This window comes from Sciurus vulgaris (assembly GCF_902686455.1).
Source record: "Sciurus vulgaris genome assembly, chromosome: 19".
Lineage (NCBI taxonomy): Eukaryota > Metazoa > Chordata > Mammalia > Rodentia > Sciuridae > Sciurus > Sciurus vulgaris.
Window position 1 is genome coordinate 30,078,400 of NC_136480.1, and position 17,091 is coordinate 30,095,490.

The 17,091-nt window shown below is 36.5% G+C and overlaps 1 long non-coding RNA gene across 3 annotated transcripts in view; it reads right to left on the bottom strand.

Annotated features, from left to right (window-relative positions):
- LOC306650419 overlaps positions 1 to 17,091 on the bottom strand; it is a 134,828-nt gene that overhangs the window by 39,757 nt on the left and 77,980 nt on the right. For all 3 annotated transcript variants that reach the window (XR_013760920.1, XR_013760921.1, XR_013760922.1), the window contains one exon: positions 16,491 to 16,617. This is a non-coding gene — a long non-coding RNA (uncharacterized lncRNA). The remainder of the gene's footprint in view (positions 1 to 16,490; positions 16,618 to 17,091) is intronic.

The following is a 17,091-nucleotide window of genomic DNA, read 5'->3' on the forward strand; positions in this document are numbered from 1 at the left end:
AAAGATAGTGCATCACAATCAAGGGGGTTTTATCCCAGGGATGCAAGGTTGGTTCAACATCTGAAAATCAATAAATGTCATTCACCATATCAACAGACTAAAAGTTAAGAATCACATGATTATTTCAATAGATGCAGAAAAAGCAATTGATAAAATACAGCATCCCGTCATGCTCAAAACACTAGAGAAAATTGGGGTAGTGGGAATATTCCTTAACATTGTAAAGGCCATCTACGCTACGCCCATGGCCAATATCATTCTAAATGGTGAAAAACTGAAAGCATTCCCCCTAAAACTGGAACAAGACAGGGATGCCCTCTTTCACCTCTTCTATTCAATATCGTTCTTAAGACTCTAGCCAGAGCAATTAGACAAACCAAAGAAATTAAAGGGATACGAATTGGAAAATAGGAACTCAAACTATCCCTGTTCGCTGATGACATGATTATATATTTAGAGGAACCTGGAAATTCCACCAGAAAGCTCTTAGAACTCATAAGTGAATTCAGTAAAGTAGCAGGATACAAGATCAATGCTCATAAGTCCAATGTATTTTTATACATAAGTGATGAATCTTCAGAAAGAGAAATTAGGAAAACTACCCCATTCACAATAGCATCCAAAAAAATAAAATACTTGGGAATCAATCTCACAAAAGAGGTGAAAGACCTCTACAATGAGAACTACAGAACACTAAAGAAAGAAATTAAAGAAAATCTTAGACGATGGAAAGATCTCCCATGTTCTTGGATAGGCAGAATTAATTTTGTCAAAATGGCCATACTACCCAAAATGCTATACAGATTCAATGCAATTTCAATTAAAATCCCAATGGTGTACCTTACAGAAACAGAGCAAGCAATTATGAAATTCATCTGGAAGAATAAGAAACCCAGAATAGCGAAAGCAATCCTCAGTAGAAAGAGCAAAGCAGGGGGTATCTCAATACCAGATCTTCAACTCTATTACAAAGCAATAGTAACAAAAATGGCATGGTATTGGTACCAAAATAGACAGGTAGATCAATGGTACAGAATAGAGGACATGGATACAAACCCAAATAAATACAATTTTCTCATACTGGACAAAGGTGCCAAAAATATGCAATGGAGAAAAGATAGCCTCTTCAACAAATGGTGCTGGGAAAACTGGAAATCCATATGCAACAGAATGAAACTAAACCCCTATCTCTCACCCTGCACAAAACTCAACTCACAATGGATCAAGGACCTCGGAATCAGACCAGAGACCCTGCATCTTATAGAAGAAAAAGTAGGTCCAAATCTTCACCTTGTTGGCTTAGGATTAGACTTCCTTAACAGGACTCCCATAGCACAAGAAATAAAAGCAAGAATCAGCCACTGGGATAGATTCAAACTAAAAAGCTTTCTCTCAGCAAAGGAAACTATCAGTAATGTGAAGAGAGAGCCTACACAGTGGGAGAATATCTTTTCCACTCATACTGCAGATAGAGCACTAATTTCCAGAATCTATAAAGAACTCAAAAAACTCTACACCAAGAATACAAATAACCCAAACAACAAATGGACTAAGGAAATGAACAGACACTTCACAGAAGAATGTACAAGCAATCAACATATATATGAAAAAATGTTCAACATCTCTAGTAATAAGAGAAATGCAAATCAAAACTACACTAAGATTCCATCTCACATCAATTAGAATGGCGATTATCAAGAACACAAGCAACAATAGGTGTTGGAGAGGATGTGGGGAAAAAGATACACTCATACATTGCTGGTGGGGTTGCAAATTAGTGCAGCTACTCTGGAAAGCAGTATGGAGATTCCTTAGAAATCTTGCAATGGAACCACAATTTGACCCAGGTATCCCACTCCTTGGCTTATACCCGAAGGACTTAAAATCAGCATACTACAGAGATGCAGCCACATCAATATTCATAGCTGCTCAATTCACTATAGCCAGATTGTGGAACCAACCTAGATGCCCTTCAATGGATGAATGGATAAAGAAACTGTGGCATATATATATACAATGGAATATTACTCCAACATGAAGAATGATAAAATTATGGCATTTGCAGGCAAATGGATGAAATTGGAGGATATCATGCTAAGTGAGATAAGCCAATCTCAAAAAACTAAAGGATGAATGATCTCACTGATAAGTGGATGAGGACATATGAGAGGGTAGGAGGGTTTAGCATTAGGGTTAGGTTTAGGTTTAAGGTTAGGGATAAGGAGGGTGGTAAGAATGGAGGAAATAAGGACTGTATAGAGGGGAAAGAGGGGTGGGAGGGATGGGGGAAGGGAAAAAAATAACAGAATGAATCAAACAACCTTGCCCTATGTGAATTTTATGATTTTTTATTAAAATAAATAAATAAATAAATAAAAAATAAAAAAATAAAATTAGCATACTACAGTAAGACAGCTACATCAATATTTATAGCAGCTCAATAGCTAGATTGTCAAAATAACCTAGATGCTCTTCAACAGATTAATGGATAAAGATATTGTAACATATATAGATAATAGAATATTATTCAGCCATAAGGAAGAATAATATTATGGCATTTACAAATAAATGGATGGAATTGGAGAATATCATGCCAGGTGAAATAAGGCAATCCCAAAAAACCAAAGGCTGAATGTTTTCCCTGATTAGGGATGATGATATGTAATGGGTTTGGGCAGGAGGGGGGTGACAGAAGAATAGAGGAACATTAGATTATGTAGAAGGAAATGAGAGAGAGGGGTATGAAAAATGATGGAATGAGACAGACATCACAATCTTATGTACAGATATGATTACACCAATGGTATAAATCTACATTGTGCACGAACAAAAAGAAAAAGATGTACCATACTTGTGTACAAAGAATCAAAATGCAGTCAGTAAAAATTATAAAAAATTAATAAAAATTAAAAATAAAAATAAAAAAAGAAGTAAAGTAAATGAGATTGAGAGAAAAATGTTACTAATAGAAATCAGCAGAAATTATGTACATAAAATGTTCCTTAAGAAATAAGGTCAGAGAAATTGAAAATGTGAAAAAGGAAAGCTATCAAACATTCAGAAGCACAATCATTTCCAAAGATTAGTACAAAAACATTGAAAATAAAGCATATATAATCAAGTTTCAAAATTCACATACAAATTTTGAGATGATCAAAAGATAAGAGATGTAGTGCTGGCCATATAGCTCATCTCGTAGAGTGCCTGACTCTCATCTGGAGACCCAGGTTCGAGTCCCCAGCCCTCTGTGATTGTGCAAATACCAAAGAAACAAGCGAAAAGAAAAGAGATGAATCACTTACAAGGACGTCTATATAATTATTAGTTGATTTTTTACTGGAAGACTTCCAGGAAAGAATTGGAATACATAATCCAATGAATGAAAAAAATACAAAAGAAAAAATCTGACATCCATAAATACTGTATCCAAAAACACTGTTTTTCAATAGTCAAGGAAAAGAAAGCATATCAAGATACACAAATGCAAAAAAAGTTTCTGACTTCTATACCTGTCCTACAAGAAATTCTATAGAGAATCCTTTCAACTGAATGTGAAATAAATCTTCACAACACAAATCAATTGAAATCTCAAAACTTTCTGGTAAAAGAACAAATACAAACAAATATGAACTCCATTACACTGTAATGATGATACATAACACAATTTTGCTATGGAATTTCAAATACAAAGGCAAGGCTCTCCTAAACCTGTTAATTAGCATACAATATAAAATAGTTGTGAAATGAATGACAACTTTAAGTAGATATGCAAGGATGTTGATTGTTATATGGAATTTAAGTAAATTTAGTATCAATATGTAATGTAGTTTAAACTTAAACAGTTAAATACAATCTCAATTTAATGGCATAATAACAATAAAATATATAAAAAGAAAATGGTAAGACTTGAAAACATGTCACAATAAAAAACTATGAAGCAAAAATTAACATGAATTAAAAAGTAGGGAAAACAATTATAAGAACTAGAGAAAACAACTTACAAAGTAATAATAATATATCCATTATTTTCAGTAATTTAAGTATAAATGGATTATTATTAAACACCAATCAGAACACAAAACATGACTAAGAGGATTAAATCTCAAAATTCCTGTTTGGTCTCTACATGAGATTTTATTTAAATTTATGACCAATTTTAGTAAAAGTGAAATGATAAAAAGGATATTACATGAAAATAAGAAAAAAATGAAATCAGAAATGGCAATAATCATGTAAAATAATTAATCAAAAGTTATGTGAGATAAAAGGCTTTCTAAGTGAAAATATTTTGAAAAGAGACAAACTAGAATATTATATAAAGATAAAAGACACCACTCTCTAAAACCTTAAAATACTAGTAAATACATGTTTAACTCACATCATACTTCCATACACAGAGGCTACCTTGAGGGAATTGATAGAAATAGTGACACAGTAATATTTAGAGACATCAATCTCCAATGACTGAAACAGAAAATAAAACCAGGCAGAATTGGAAACAGGGACTAGAAGACTTCAGGAACTAGTATAAATCAACTAGACTTACAGATCCAACCTTTTCAAAAGCTCATGAAACATTCTGGATTGGACAGCTTAAAAGCAGAAAATACCTTAAGAAATGACAATATTTAAATGACTTTATACACATACTATAGGAAATTAGAAATCAAAAGGGGAATTGATGTGGGGGATCAGCTCAGCAAACTACAGTAACACAGCCACATCAATGTTAAAGCAGCTCAGTTCACAATAGCTTGATTGTGGAACCAACCCAGATGCCCTACCACAGATGAATGGATAAACAAACTCTAGTATATATACACAATGGAATACTATTCAGCCATAAAGAAGAACAGTATTATGGCATTTGCAAATAAATGGATGGAATTGGAGAATATCATGCTGAGTGAAATAAGCCAAGCCCAAAAAACCAAAAGCCGAATGTTTTCCCTAATAAGCAGAGAATGATATATAATGGGTGTGGGGAGTAGGGAATAAAATAATGGGGGAACTTTAGAATATGTAGAAGGAAATGAGAGGGAGTCAAGTATGAAAAATGGTGGAATGAGACAGACATCATTACCCTATGTACATGTATGATTAAATGAATGGTATGAATCTACATAGTGCACAACCATAGAAATGAAATTACGTACCCCATTTGTGTACAATGAATCAAAATGTAGTCTGTAAAAAATTAAAAGCTGACTTGCTTTCTCTCCTCCTCACTTTTCCACTCTCTCTAGCATGCACCCTTTCTTTTTTCCTCTCATTTTCTCTCTTACCTTGCAGGGAGACACTCTGTTTGCTTAATAAACTCCCTTATGTGACTTCCCTTGTCTGGCTTGGTTTTCATGGGTTTTCTTACATTGATGCTGTGACTTGGATGGGCTCTTCCACTGTCTCTTAAGCAACCAATCTGACACCCCAGTGCCCCCCCCCGGTCACAGACTCACCTTCCATTTTGCCCAGATGCTCTGCTCTGCATGAATCACCGGACTTCAGATTGGTGAGTCCCCTAGGCGGGTTCCCATTGGCCAATATAAATACTCCTCTGCCAACCTGAGAAGTGACCATTGATCTGGGACCCTCGAGGTGGCTGTAATGAAGCACCTACCCCTACATGCCTTTACAACCTGCTCTTCCCCAACCAGACTTCTACCATGGAAGCCTCGATTGACCCAATTTCTAAAAGGGAACTCCAAACTGCTTGACTCACGCTGCCCCCTTCCAGCTCAAAGAAACCAGAGAGGTCATCACCACCTTTTCCTACAGCAGTAAAGAAGTTCCTAAAATTACAGGGGGGAATAAAGCCAGAATTGAGGGCAGGCAGTTAGTGTAGAAATAGGGGATGAGTCAAACTGAGGAAATGAAGCCCATGAAAAGCATCTGTTTCTGGAAGTCTGGAAGTTGAAGACTGCCCCTGGGAGTTTTTTTTTTTTTTACATCTCAACTGCAAAACCAGCCCTAGACACTTAGGCAGGATGGAGAGATAAGGTGGGAAAGAACTGGAGATCAAAAGATTTTCTTATAAAAACAGAAATGGGGGAATGTAATACAAAGCTGCTCCCCCACCCTTTCTGTTACAGCCATTTCCCCACCTCCCAACTTCTTGTCAGTCTGTGACCAACCTAGCTAGCTATTGGTTCATCAATCAGCTTGCAAATATCCTTCTCTGTTATTGGTTCCCTGTTAGCCCGATGGAATTCAACTGCTTAAACATAGCTTCCCCGCCATCACTTCTCTTGCTTTCTCTCTCCTACTCACTTGCTTTCTCTCTCCTTCTCACTTTTCCACTCTCTCTAGTGCACCCCTTCTCTTTTCCTCTCATTTTCTCTCTTACCCTGCAAGGAGACACTCTGTTTGCTTAATAAACTCCATTAAGTGATTCCCCCCCCAAAAAAAAATTAAAAGCTAAAAAAATAATTAAAAAAGGGGAAGTGGCATTTAAAACTCCAAAAATGTGTGGTAATGCTGCACTCTTAAACATGGGCTCATTCAAGAAATGAAAGATAAAATTAGATATTGTCTATACTAACCAAATGATCTACAGCCTCCTGGTACAAGCTAACAAAATTCCAATATTATTTTTTTCAAACACAAAAAGACTATGTTTAAAATCCTGTGGAATTACAAGTGCTTATAAACAGTTCAAAAAATTACTCAAAATAGAAACAAATTTGAGTAATGCTTTCTGATTTAACAGGGAATAAAAGCTATAGTATTCAATAGATTAATATAGACATGGACACAGAAAAATAGCCACATGGAACACAACAGAGTCAATCCTCACTTATATGTGTGACTTAAGACATAGTTACACACTTGCAATCATTAAATCATTCAAGAGGGCCAACAGGGGTAGCAAAAAATGAATGTCCTTTCATTTGCGTGAATGAGGGCAATTTGGAAAAAAAAAAAAACTATAAAATGTTTTCCAACTTTACAAAGATGAGAAATTGCATACCAACTTTCAAAAGGATTCATCTTAAAGACATTATGCTTACTGAAATAACCATTCATGAAAAGCCAAATCTTGTGTGATTCTACTCATGTAAGACATTTAAAGGAATAAAACCCTTTGCACAGAAGGAATGGTGTTTGTGATGGGAGACAAAGGAGCACTTGTTTTTTGTGTGGAAATCCAACTTTATTTTGGGAGATGTAAACTTCCAAGAAGGATGTTGCAAAACAACCTCAATTAAAACTACTAAACAATACTTCAAATATTGAAATAGTAGGTTTAATTTTATGTGGTTTCATTGCATTTAAAATTTAAAATTATATAAAAGATAAACAGAAATGTAAAAATATTTGAAAGTCTGACTTTAAAATGCTAAAATCTTTATCCTGGACAAAAGAAGAGTTTTTTTTTTTTTTTAACTTTATTTATTTTTATGTGATGCTGATAATTGAGCCCATGCCTCATACTTCCTAGGCAAGCACTCTACCACCGAGCCCAACGCCAGCTCCTATTGATGCTTTCTTTGAGGAGTCCTTTTATAATTTATTTTTATTGTAAACAAATGGGATACATGTTGTTTCTGTTCATACATGGAATAACAGCATACCATTTGCATATTCATATATTTACAGAGTAATGATATTTGATTCATTCCATTATTTTTTCCTTCCTCCCTCCCACCTCTCTTTTCCCTCTATACAGTCCCTTCTTCCTCCATTCTTGTCCCACTCCCACCCCCCATTAAGTGTCATCATCCACTTATCAGTGAGATCATTCCTAAAAGAAGAGTCTCATCAATAAAAATATGATAAGCATGCTAGTAATTCTGGCTGAGCGAAAGGCTGAAGAAGAATTGCAAATTTGAATCCAGTTTGAACACCTTAGCAAGAATCATTTAAAAATAAAAATAAAGTGGGGCTACAGATGTAACTAAGGATTAGAGCACCCCTTGGTACAAACCTCAGTATATGTACATATATCCACATATTTTAAGTAGATAAACTATACAAATACCTAGATAGAGAAAAGAAGACACAATATGCAATCATAAACAAAACAGGAGCAATATGCATGAAAGCAAATAAAACATGTAATTCTAAGAGAATAGGCACATGGTTCATGCATATTTCAACTTACATTGATCCAAATTGTGAAGTAAAGCCAGTTTACCTTCAATCATAATGCATACATTACAAAAATAAACACATTATTCATTGATGGGAGGAAAACTACATGTCAACAGGCAATCTATTCTAAAAAATGGAACACACACATAGGCACAAGAATGATAGAAAATTCAATTCATAAAATTATCAATTATATTACTTTAAAAATCCCATTTTACAATAATAATTTTCAGTCATAACTATGCACTCACAAAGAACTGGAATTATAAGGAACATTCATTACATGTCACAGAATATTACAGAAAACCCAGATCAATAGAGTCCTGAGAAGAAAATTTAAATGAATATTTAAATCATATTAGAGAAACTGTTTCAGGATACTAATATATTGCAATGATTTATCCTAGAGATATTCACAAATGTAAATATGTATTCCAGTGGCCTTCAAAATATATAGAGATGCCAGACCATGCAGATCCTAACAGACAAAGGGGGGTACTTTGGCTGTTACTTTGAATATACTCAGGGATCACTAAGGGAAAGAAGAACCCTAAAAGGATTTGAAATTATGATAAGCATATGGAAGTGTATGCCCTTTGTGACTGCAAGACAGAGAAAACTAGGTTTCTGAAATTCATTTCTGTTGGATTAGAGTTTCTCAATTAACATATTAAAGTGTCATTTCCTCCTTCACATCAGGACCTATGATCAGTAATGCTTGGTTTTATCCATATTGACCCACCTGTATATATGACTGCTCTTATATTTTGGATGTGAAGTATCCCCAAAAGCCCATGTGTGAGATGATGTGAGGAGGTTGGGGGTGAAGTGATTGGGTTATGAGAGCATTAATCCAATCAGAGAATTGATCCTTGGATAAAATTAACTGAGCTCTAGGTAGCTGTGGTCTGGTAAGGTTGGCTGGAGAAGGTGGGTCATTGGAGGCACATCTCTAGGGCATCTGAATCTGCTCCCTGGAGTCCATATCTCTCAGTTTTCTTATCATCATGTGAACCATGATCCCCCATCAAACCCTTTCATCATGTTGTTCAGCCTTTGTGAAGCCCCAAGAACTGGAGCTGGCTGTTTATGAACAAGGACCTTTGAAACCATGAGCCAGAAGTAAACTTTCCTCCTTAAAATGATCTTGCCAGATCTTTTAGTCACAGCAGAAAAAGAAACTCATTAAAACAACTAGTGGGCTGGGAATATAGCTCAGTTGGTAGAGTTAGTGCCTCACAAGAACCAGGCCCTGGGTTCAATCCCCAGCACCGCAAAAAAGAAAAACAACAACAAAAAATAAAAACTAGTGTCTCTTGTCTCTTTAGATTCCATGGATCTTTCCTTTAGTCCATAAAGGTGATGAGGAATGACTTGGAGACAGTGAGGATTGTTCACTGGAAAATGGAGTGACTGTTGGGAATCCTCCATGTTATAACTGAGGTGTATGTCCTACTACTATGTTTATTAGAGTAAGACCAGGTTCTGGAAAATTATTTCTCCAAATATTGTTTTCTGATAAACCCATTAGAATATATAAAAAACATTTCACTCTTCAAATCCTAAGCACAATTTCCAAGAAACAACAGTAAAGGGAATGAGTCAAAGATAAGGAAATATATTGGATTTTAAGGGGTAGGTCACAATATATTATCCTGTTGAATTTCTTTTTTTTTTTTGTTGTTATTTTTTTAAATTTATTTTTATTGTAAACAAATGGGATACATGTTGTTTCTGTTTGTAAATGGAGTAACAGCATACCATTTCCATATTCATAAATTTACATAGAGTAATGATGTTTGATTCATTCCAGTATTTTTTTCCATTCCCCCACCCCTCCCACCTCTCTTTTCCCTCTATACAGTCCCTCCTTCCTCCATTCTTGTCCCACTCCCAACCCCATAAAGTGTCATCATCCACTTATCAGTGAGAACATTCCTCTTTTGGATTTTTGAGATTGGTTTATCTCACTTAACATGATATTTTCCAATTTCATCCATTTGCCTGCAAATGCCATAATTTTATTATTCTTTATAGCTGAGTAATATTCCATTGTATATATATACCACAGTTTCTTTATCCATTCATCAATTGAAGGGCATCTAGGTTGGTTCCATAGTCTGGCTATTGTGAATTGAGCCACTATGAACATTGATGTGGCTGTATCTCTGTAGTGTGCTGATTTTAAGTCCTTTGGGTATAGGCGGAGGAGTGGGATAGCTGGGTCAAATGGTAGGTCCATTCCAAGTTTTCTAAGGAATGTTCACACTGCTTTCCAGAGTGGCTGCACTAATTTGCAGTCCCACCAGCAATGTATGAGTGTACCTTTTTCCCCACATCCTCTCCAACACCTATTGTTGCTTGAGATCTTGGTAATCACCATTCTAATTGGGGTGAGATGGTATCTTAGTGTAGTTTTGATTTGCATTTCTCTTATTACTAAAGATGGTGAACATTTTTTCATATATATGTTGATTGCTTGTACATCTTCTTCTGTGAAGTGTCTGTTCATTTCCTTACACATTTGTTGATTGGGTTATTTGTATTCTTGGTGTAGAGTTTTTTGAGTTCATTATATATTTGGGAAATTAGTGCTCTATCTGAAGTATGAGTGGAAAAGATATTCTCCCACTCTGTAGGCTCTCTCTTCGCATTGCTGATAGTTTCCTTTGCTGAGAGAAAGCTTTTTAGTTTCAATCTATCCCAGTGGCTGATTCTTGCTTTTATTTCTTGTGCTATGGGAGTCCTGTTAAGGAAGTCTAATCCTAAGCCAACAAGGTGAAGATTTGGACCTACTTTTTCTTCTATAAGATGCAGGGTCTCTGGTCTGATTCCGAGATTCTTGATCCATTTTGAGTTGAGTTTTGTGCAGGGTGAGAGATAGGGATTTATTTTCATTCTGTTGCATATGGATTTCCAGTTTTCCCAGCACCATTTGTTGAAGAGGCTATCTTTTCTCCATTTCATATTTTTGGCACCTTTGTCTAGTATTAGAAAATTGTATTTATTTGGGTTTGTATCCATGTCCTCTATTCTGTACCATTGATCTACCTGTCTATTTTGGTACCAATACCATGCCATTTTTGTTACTATTGCTTTGTAATAGAGTTGAAGATGGGGTATTGAGATACCCCCTGCTTCCCTCTTTCTACTGAGGATTGCTTTCGCTATTCTGGGTTTCTTATTCTTCCAGATGAATCTCATGATTCCTTGCTCTATTACTGTGAGGTACGTCATTGGGATTTTAATTGGAATTGCATTGAATCTGTATAGCACTTTTGGTAGTATGGCCATTTTGACAATATTAATTCTGCCTATCCAAGAACATGGGAGATCTTTCCATCTTCTAAGGTCTTCCTTAATTTCTTTCTTCAGTGTTTTGCAGTTTTCATTGTAGAGATTTTTTACATCTTTGGTTAGCTTGATACCCAAGTATTTTATTTTTTTTTTGAGGCTATTTCAAATGGAGTTGTTTTCATTTCCCTTTCAGCTGTTTCATCGCTTGCATATAAAAATGCTGTAGACTTATGCATGTTGATTTTATAGCCTGATATTTTGCTGAATTCATTGATGAGGTCTAGAAGTTTTCTGGAGGAGGTTTTTGGATCCTCTAAATATAGAATCATGTCATCCCCAAATAGTGACAGCTTAAGTTCCTCTTTTCCTATTCATATCCCTTTAATTTCTTTAGTCTGCCTAATTGCTCTGGCTAGAGTTTCAAGGACAATGTTGAATAGAAGTGGTGAAAGAGGACATCCCTGTCTTGTTCCAGTTTTTAAACAGAATGGTTTCAGTTTTTCTCCATTAAGAATGATGTTGGGGGCTGGGGAGATAGCTCAGTCGGTAGAGTGCTTGCCTCGCAAGCACAAGGCCCTGAGTTCTAATCCCCAGCACCGCAAAAAAAAAAAAAAAAAAAAAAAAAAAGAATGATGTTGGCCACGAGCTTAGCATAAATAGCCTTTACAATGTTCAGGTATGTTCAAACTATCCCTGTTTTTTCTGGTGTTTTCAGCATGAAGGGGTGTTGTATATTGTCAAATGTTTTTTCCCTGTCAATTGAAATAACCATTGATTCTTATCCTTAAGTCTATTGACATGATGGATTACGTTTATTGATTTACTGATCTTATACCATCCTTGCATTCCAGGAATGAACCCCAATTGATCGTGGTGCACAATTTTCTTAATATGTTTTTGGATACGGTTTGCCAATATTTTGTTAAGGATCTGAGTATGTATATTCATCAAGGATATTGGTCTAAAATTTTCTTTCCTTGATGCATCTTTTCCTGGTTTGGGTATGAGGGTGATATTAGCTTCAGAGAATGAGTTCAGTAGGGTACCATTGTTTTCTATTTCCTGGAATACTTTGAGAAGTATTGGAATGAGTTCTTCTTTGAAGGTCTTGTAGAACTCGGCTGAGAATCCGTCTGCTCCTGGGCTTTTCTTGGATGGTAGAATTTTAATGGCTTCTTGTGTTTCATTGCTTGATATTGATCTGCTTACATCGTGTATGTCCTCCTGGTTCAGTGTGGGAGGAGTATATGTCTCTAGAAATTTGTCAATGTCTTCAGTACTTTCTATTTTGTTGGAATACAGATTTTCAAAGTAGCTTCTCATTATGTTCTGTATCTCAGTGGTGTCTGATATTTCCTTTTGCATCATGTATTTTAGTAATTTGAGTCTTCTCTCTCCTTCTCTTTGTTAGTGTGGCTAAGGGTTTATCTATTTTGTTTACTTTCTCAAAGAACCAACTTTTTGTTATGTCAATTTTTTGAATAGTTTCTTTTGTTTCAATTTCATTGATTTCAGCTCTAATTTTAATTACTTCCTGTGTTCTACTACTTCTGCCGTTATTCTGTTCTTCTTTTTCTAGGGCTTTGAGCTGTAATGTTAGGTCATTTAATTGCTGACTTTTCATTCTTTTCTGGAATGTGCTCCATGCAATGAATTTTCCTCTTAATACCGCTTTCATAGTGTCCCAGAGATTTTGATATGTTGTATCATCATTCTCATTGACCTCTAAGAATTTTTTAATCTCCTCCCTGATGTTTTTGTTACCATGTTTCATTCAATAGCATATTATTTAGTCTCCAAGTGTTGGAGTAATTTCCTATTTTTACTTTGTCATTGATTTCTACTCAGTCCATTATGATCTGATAGAAAACAAGGCAGTATCTCTATTTTATTTTTTTTTTTTTTTTTTGCATTTCCTCAGGGCTGCTTTGTGGCATAACATATGGTCTATTTTCGAGAAGGTTCCATGTGCTGCTGAGAAGAAAGTGAATCCGCTCGTTGATGGATGGAATGTTCTACATATGTCTATTAAGTCTAGGTTATTGATTGCGTTACTGAGTTCCATGGTTTTTTTGGTTAGATTTTGTTTGGAAGATCTATCTAGTGGTGACAGCGGTGCGTTAAAGTCGCACAGAATTGTGTTGTGGTCTATGTGATTCTTGAAATTGAGAAGGAGTTGTTTGATGTACAGGGATGCATCACTGTTTGGGGCATAAATATTTACTATCGTTGTGTCTTCCTGATTTATGGTTCCCTTAGGTGGTATGAAATATCCTTCTTTATTCCTTCTGACTAACTTTGGCTTGAAGTCCACTTTATCAGATATAAGGATGGAAACACCTGCTTTTTTACTGGGTCCATGTGCGTGGTAGGTTTTTTTCCATCCGTTCACCTTTAGTCTGTGGATGTCTTTTCTATGAGATGAGTCTCTTGGAGGCAGCATATTCTTGGGTCTTTCTTTTTAATCCATTCTGCCAGTCTATGTCTTTTGATTGATGAGTTTAGGCCGTTAACGTTCAGCTTTATTATTGAGAAATGATTTGTATTCCCAGTAATTTGGCTTATTTTTGGTTTTTAAGTTGGCTTGGTTTCTCCTTTGAGTGCTTTTGTCTGAGGTAGTTCCTCCCTTTGATGACCTACATTGTTGTTTTTCATTTCCTCCTCATGGAATATTATGTTGAGAACATTCTGTAGTGCAGGCTTTCTATTTGTAAATTCTTTTAACTTTTGTTTATCATGGAAGGATTTTATTTCATCTTCAAATCTGAAGGTTAGTTTTTCTGGCCATAGAATTCTTGGTTGGCAACCATGTTCTTTCAGAGCTTGAAATATGTTGGTCTAGGCACTTCTAGCTTTTAGAGACTGGGTTGAGAAGTGTGATGCTACCCGTATTGATCTCCCCCTATATGTAATCTGATGCTTTTCTCTCTTGGCCTTCAACATCCTATCTTTCTTTTGAATGTTAGGCATTTTCATTATAATGTGCCTTGGTGTGGATCTGTTGTGATTCTGTGCATATGGTGTTATGTAAGCCTCTTGTATTTGATTTTCCATTTCATTCTGCAGGTTTGGGATATTTTCTGATATTATTTCATCGAATAGGTTGTTCATTCCTTTGGTTTGTATCTCTGTGCCTTCCTCAATCCCAATAATTTTTAAATTTGATCTTTTCATGATGTCCCATAGTTCTTGGAGATTCTGCTCATGATTTCTTACCATCTTCTCTGTTTGGGCAACTTTATTATCAAGATGAAATATTTTGTCTTCATTGTCTGAGGTTCTGTCTTCCAAGTGCTCTAGTCTGTTGGTGATGCTTTCCATTGAGTTTTTTATTTGGTTTATTGTCTCCTTCATTTCAAGGATTTCCGTTTGGTTTTTTTTTTTTTTTTTTTTTTTTGAGAATCTCTATCTCTTTGTTGTAATGATCTTTTGCTTCCTGCAGGTGCTCTTTCAGCTTATTGGTATTATCATTCATTGCCTGCATTTGCTCTCTTATCTCATCCTGTACTTTGCAAATCATCTTAATCATGTATAATCTGAAGTCATTTTCTGACATTTCTTCTACCATACTGTCATTGGATTCTATTACTATAGAATCTAGATTTGTTTGGATCATTTTCTTCCCTTGTTTTTTCTTGTTGTTCATGTATCTTCCCCTCTAGCAGTGCAGATCTGGGGTATTGCAGATTTCCCCCTAATGGCTTATAGTGGCCCTATAGGTTTCCAAAACCCTTTCTTTAAGGGGAGATCAATATTAGCAGTGCCCAAACCAGACACTATGCAATCCTAGACCAAATAGCCCCTATGGGTACAATAACATCATGTAAATTAGGGGAAAAGCGACTCTGAGGGAACAGGTAAACAGAAAGAAAAGAAAGCAAGAAATGTAATGAAATAAAAAACTTAAATTTTTTTTTTAAAAAAAGGAGAAAAAAGAAAATCTACTGTATCATAGTCATATTGTAATGAAACCTCCCAGTGTTCAGTAGCCTGATGTATGAGAGGTACCTGAGAATGAGCTTCAAGCCTCCAGGAGGCATCGCCGGATGGGATTTGCCCCACCCGAAGATCGGAGCTACAGCTTCCAGGATTATCCAAGATGGCTGTTCTGGCTTCCAAATGTGTTGGCAAATGGAGAACTGCAGGTCAGGGTGGACGTGGTCAGCTGGAGGTCCTGGAGACAGGATGCAGTTGGTCTGGCAGGGGTCCTGGGGGTCCGGTGTGTTTGTTGTGGTTGTGGGATCCTGGAGGCTGGGTGCAATCAGTCGGTCTGGGGTCCTGGTGATAGGGCGCAGTCAGTTGGTCTGGGGGTCCTGGTGGCAGAGAGCAGTCAGTTGATGTGAGGGCCCCAGAGGCAGGGAGTGATTGGTTCAGCTGAGGGATCCTGGAGACGGGACTTGGTCAGTCTGGCCAGGGTTCCTACGGGGCCTGGTTGTTGTCTCAATATGGCGGCAGCCACGTGTAATCAAACCTGCAGGTACTGTGACAGTGAACTTCCAGGCAGCAGCAGGCAGCTGATTCTCCAATGGCGGTCTGCTGTCAATCTGTTGGCAGCAGTCGGACAATTGGGAGGTGAACCTCGAGCATTGGGTGATGGATAGCGGTAAGGCAGGCGATGGACAGGCGAGAGGCAGGCAAATGGCGGATGATAGACGCCTGACAGTGAGCAATCTGCTTTCAAAAAAGGCGTTGATATGCTGGCAGACTGCAGGTCATCACAGCAGATAAATGGGGTAAAGAGTAGGGGATCAATAAGCAGGAAAAAATGCCTCACCAAGAAACAGATATCCTCTGCTTATATCCGGTGTTGCAGAGTGACAAGGAACGTAGCCTCCCTCTAGACCACCATCTTGGATCCTCTGAATTTCTTTAACTAATCTGAAGGGAGGGGTGTACATCATATCAAGAAAGAATGAGGTTAAACATAAAAAGAAATATAATTAACATTTTCCTGTCTATATCAATAATTTCCCAATATATTCCCATGAAAGTAAGTATGGGAAACTCATTTGTGCACAGTGGAACCTACCAAGAGATACTCTACAAAGGAACAATATTCAATACTGATAGTGAATCAAGATTCTGAAGGGAAGCTCTCTCACCCAGAAAGACCAGGTTTCTGTAGCTCTCCAACATCACATCTCTGTATAATTTCTGCTGAGCTCGGTCCAGGCATTCCCATTCCTCTTGAGAGAAATCAATGGCCACATCCATGAATGTCAATGGTTCCTGAAATAAGAATATGTGTATAAATGATACTTTGACCACATGATTATTCACAGAGATTTTACCTTAAACCAATTAGATAAGAGAACTGGTTGTGACATAAGATGAGGAACCTCAATGATTCCATATGACACTTTTTAACAAAGCTTGCTTGTCTAATGTATTATGTAACTCTGAGGTAAGAGAAAAACAGAAGTCCCAAAGAAGTGTATATCCCACACATTTGTGAAATAAAATGTAAAATTAAAATAAAACAATATATTGTATATTATGTATATTTCTCACATGAGAAAGATATACTGAGTTAGATGATTGCTTCCCAAATAGTAATGAGCACAAACATGGATTGGATGCATTGTTAATGCATACATGGGGTCAATAGTCTGGAAAGGATCTGGGTTTTTGAATATGTAGCAAGCTCTCTATTGATGCCAGTGGCACTGGTCCAAGAATAACAATGAGGTAGTACTCTAAAAA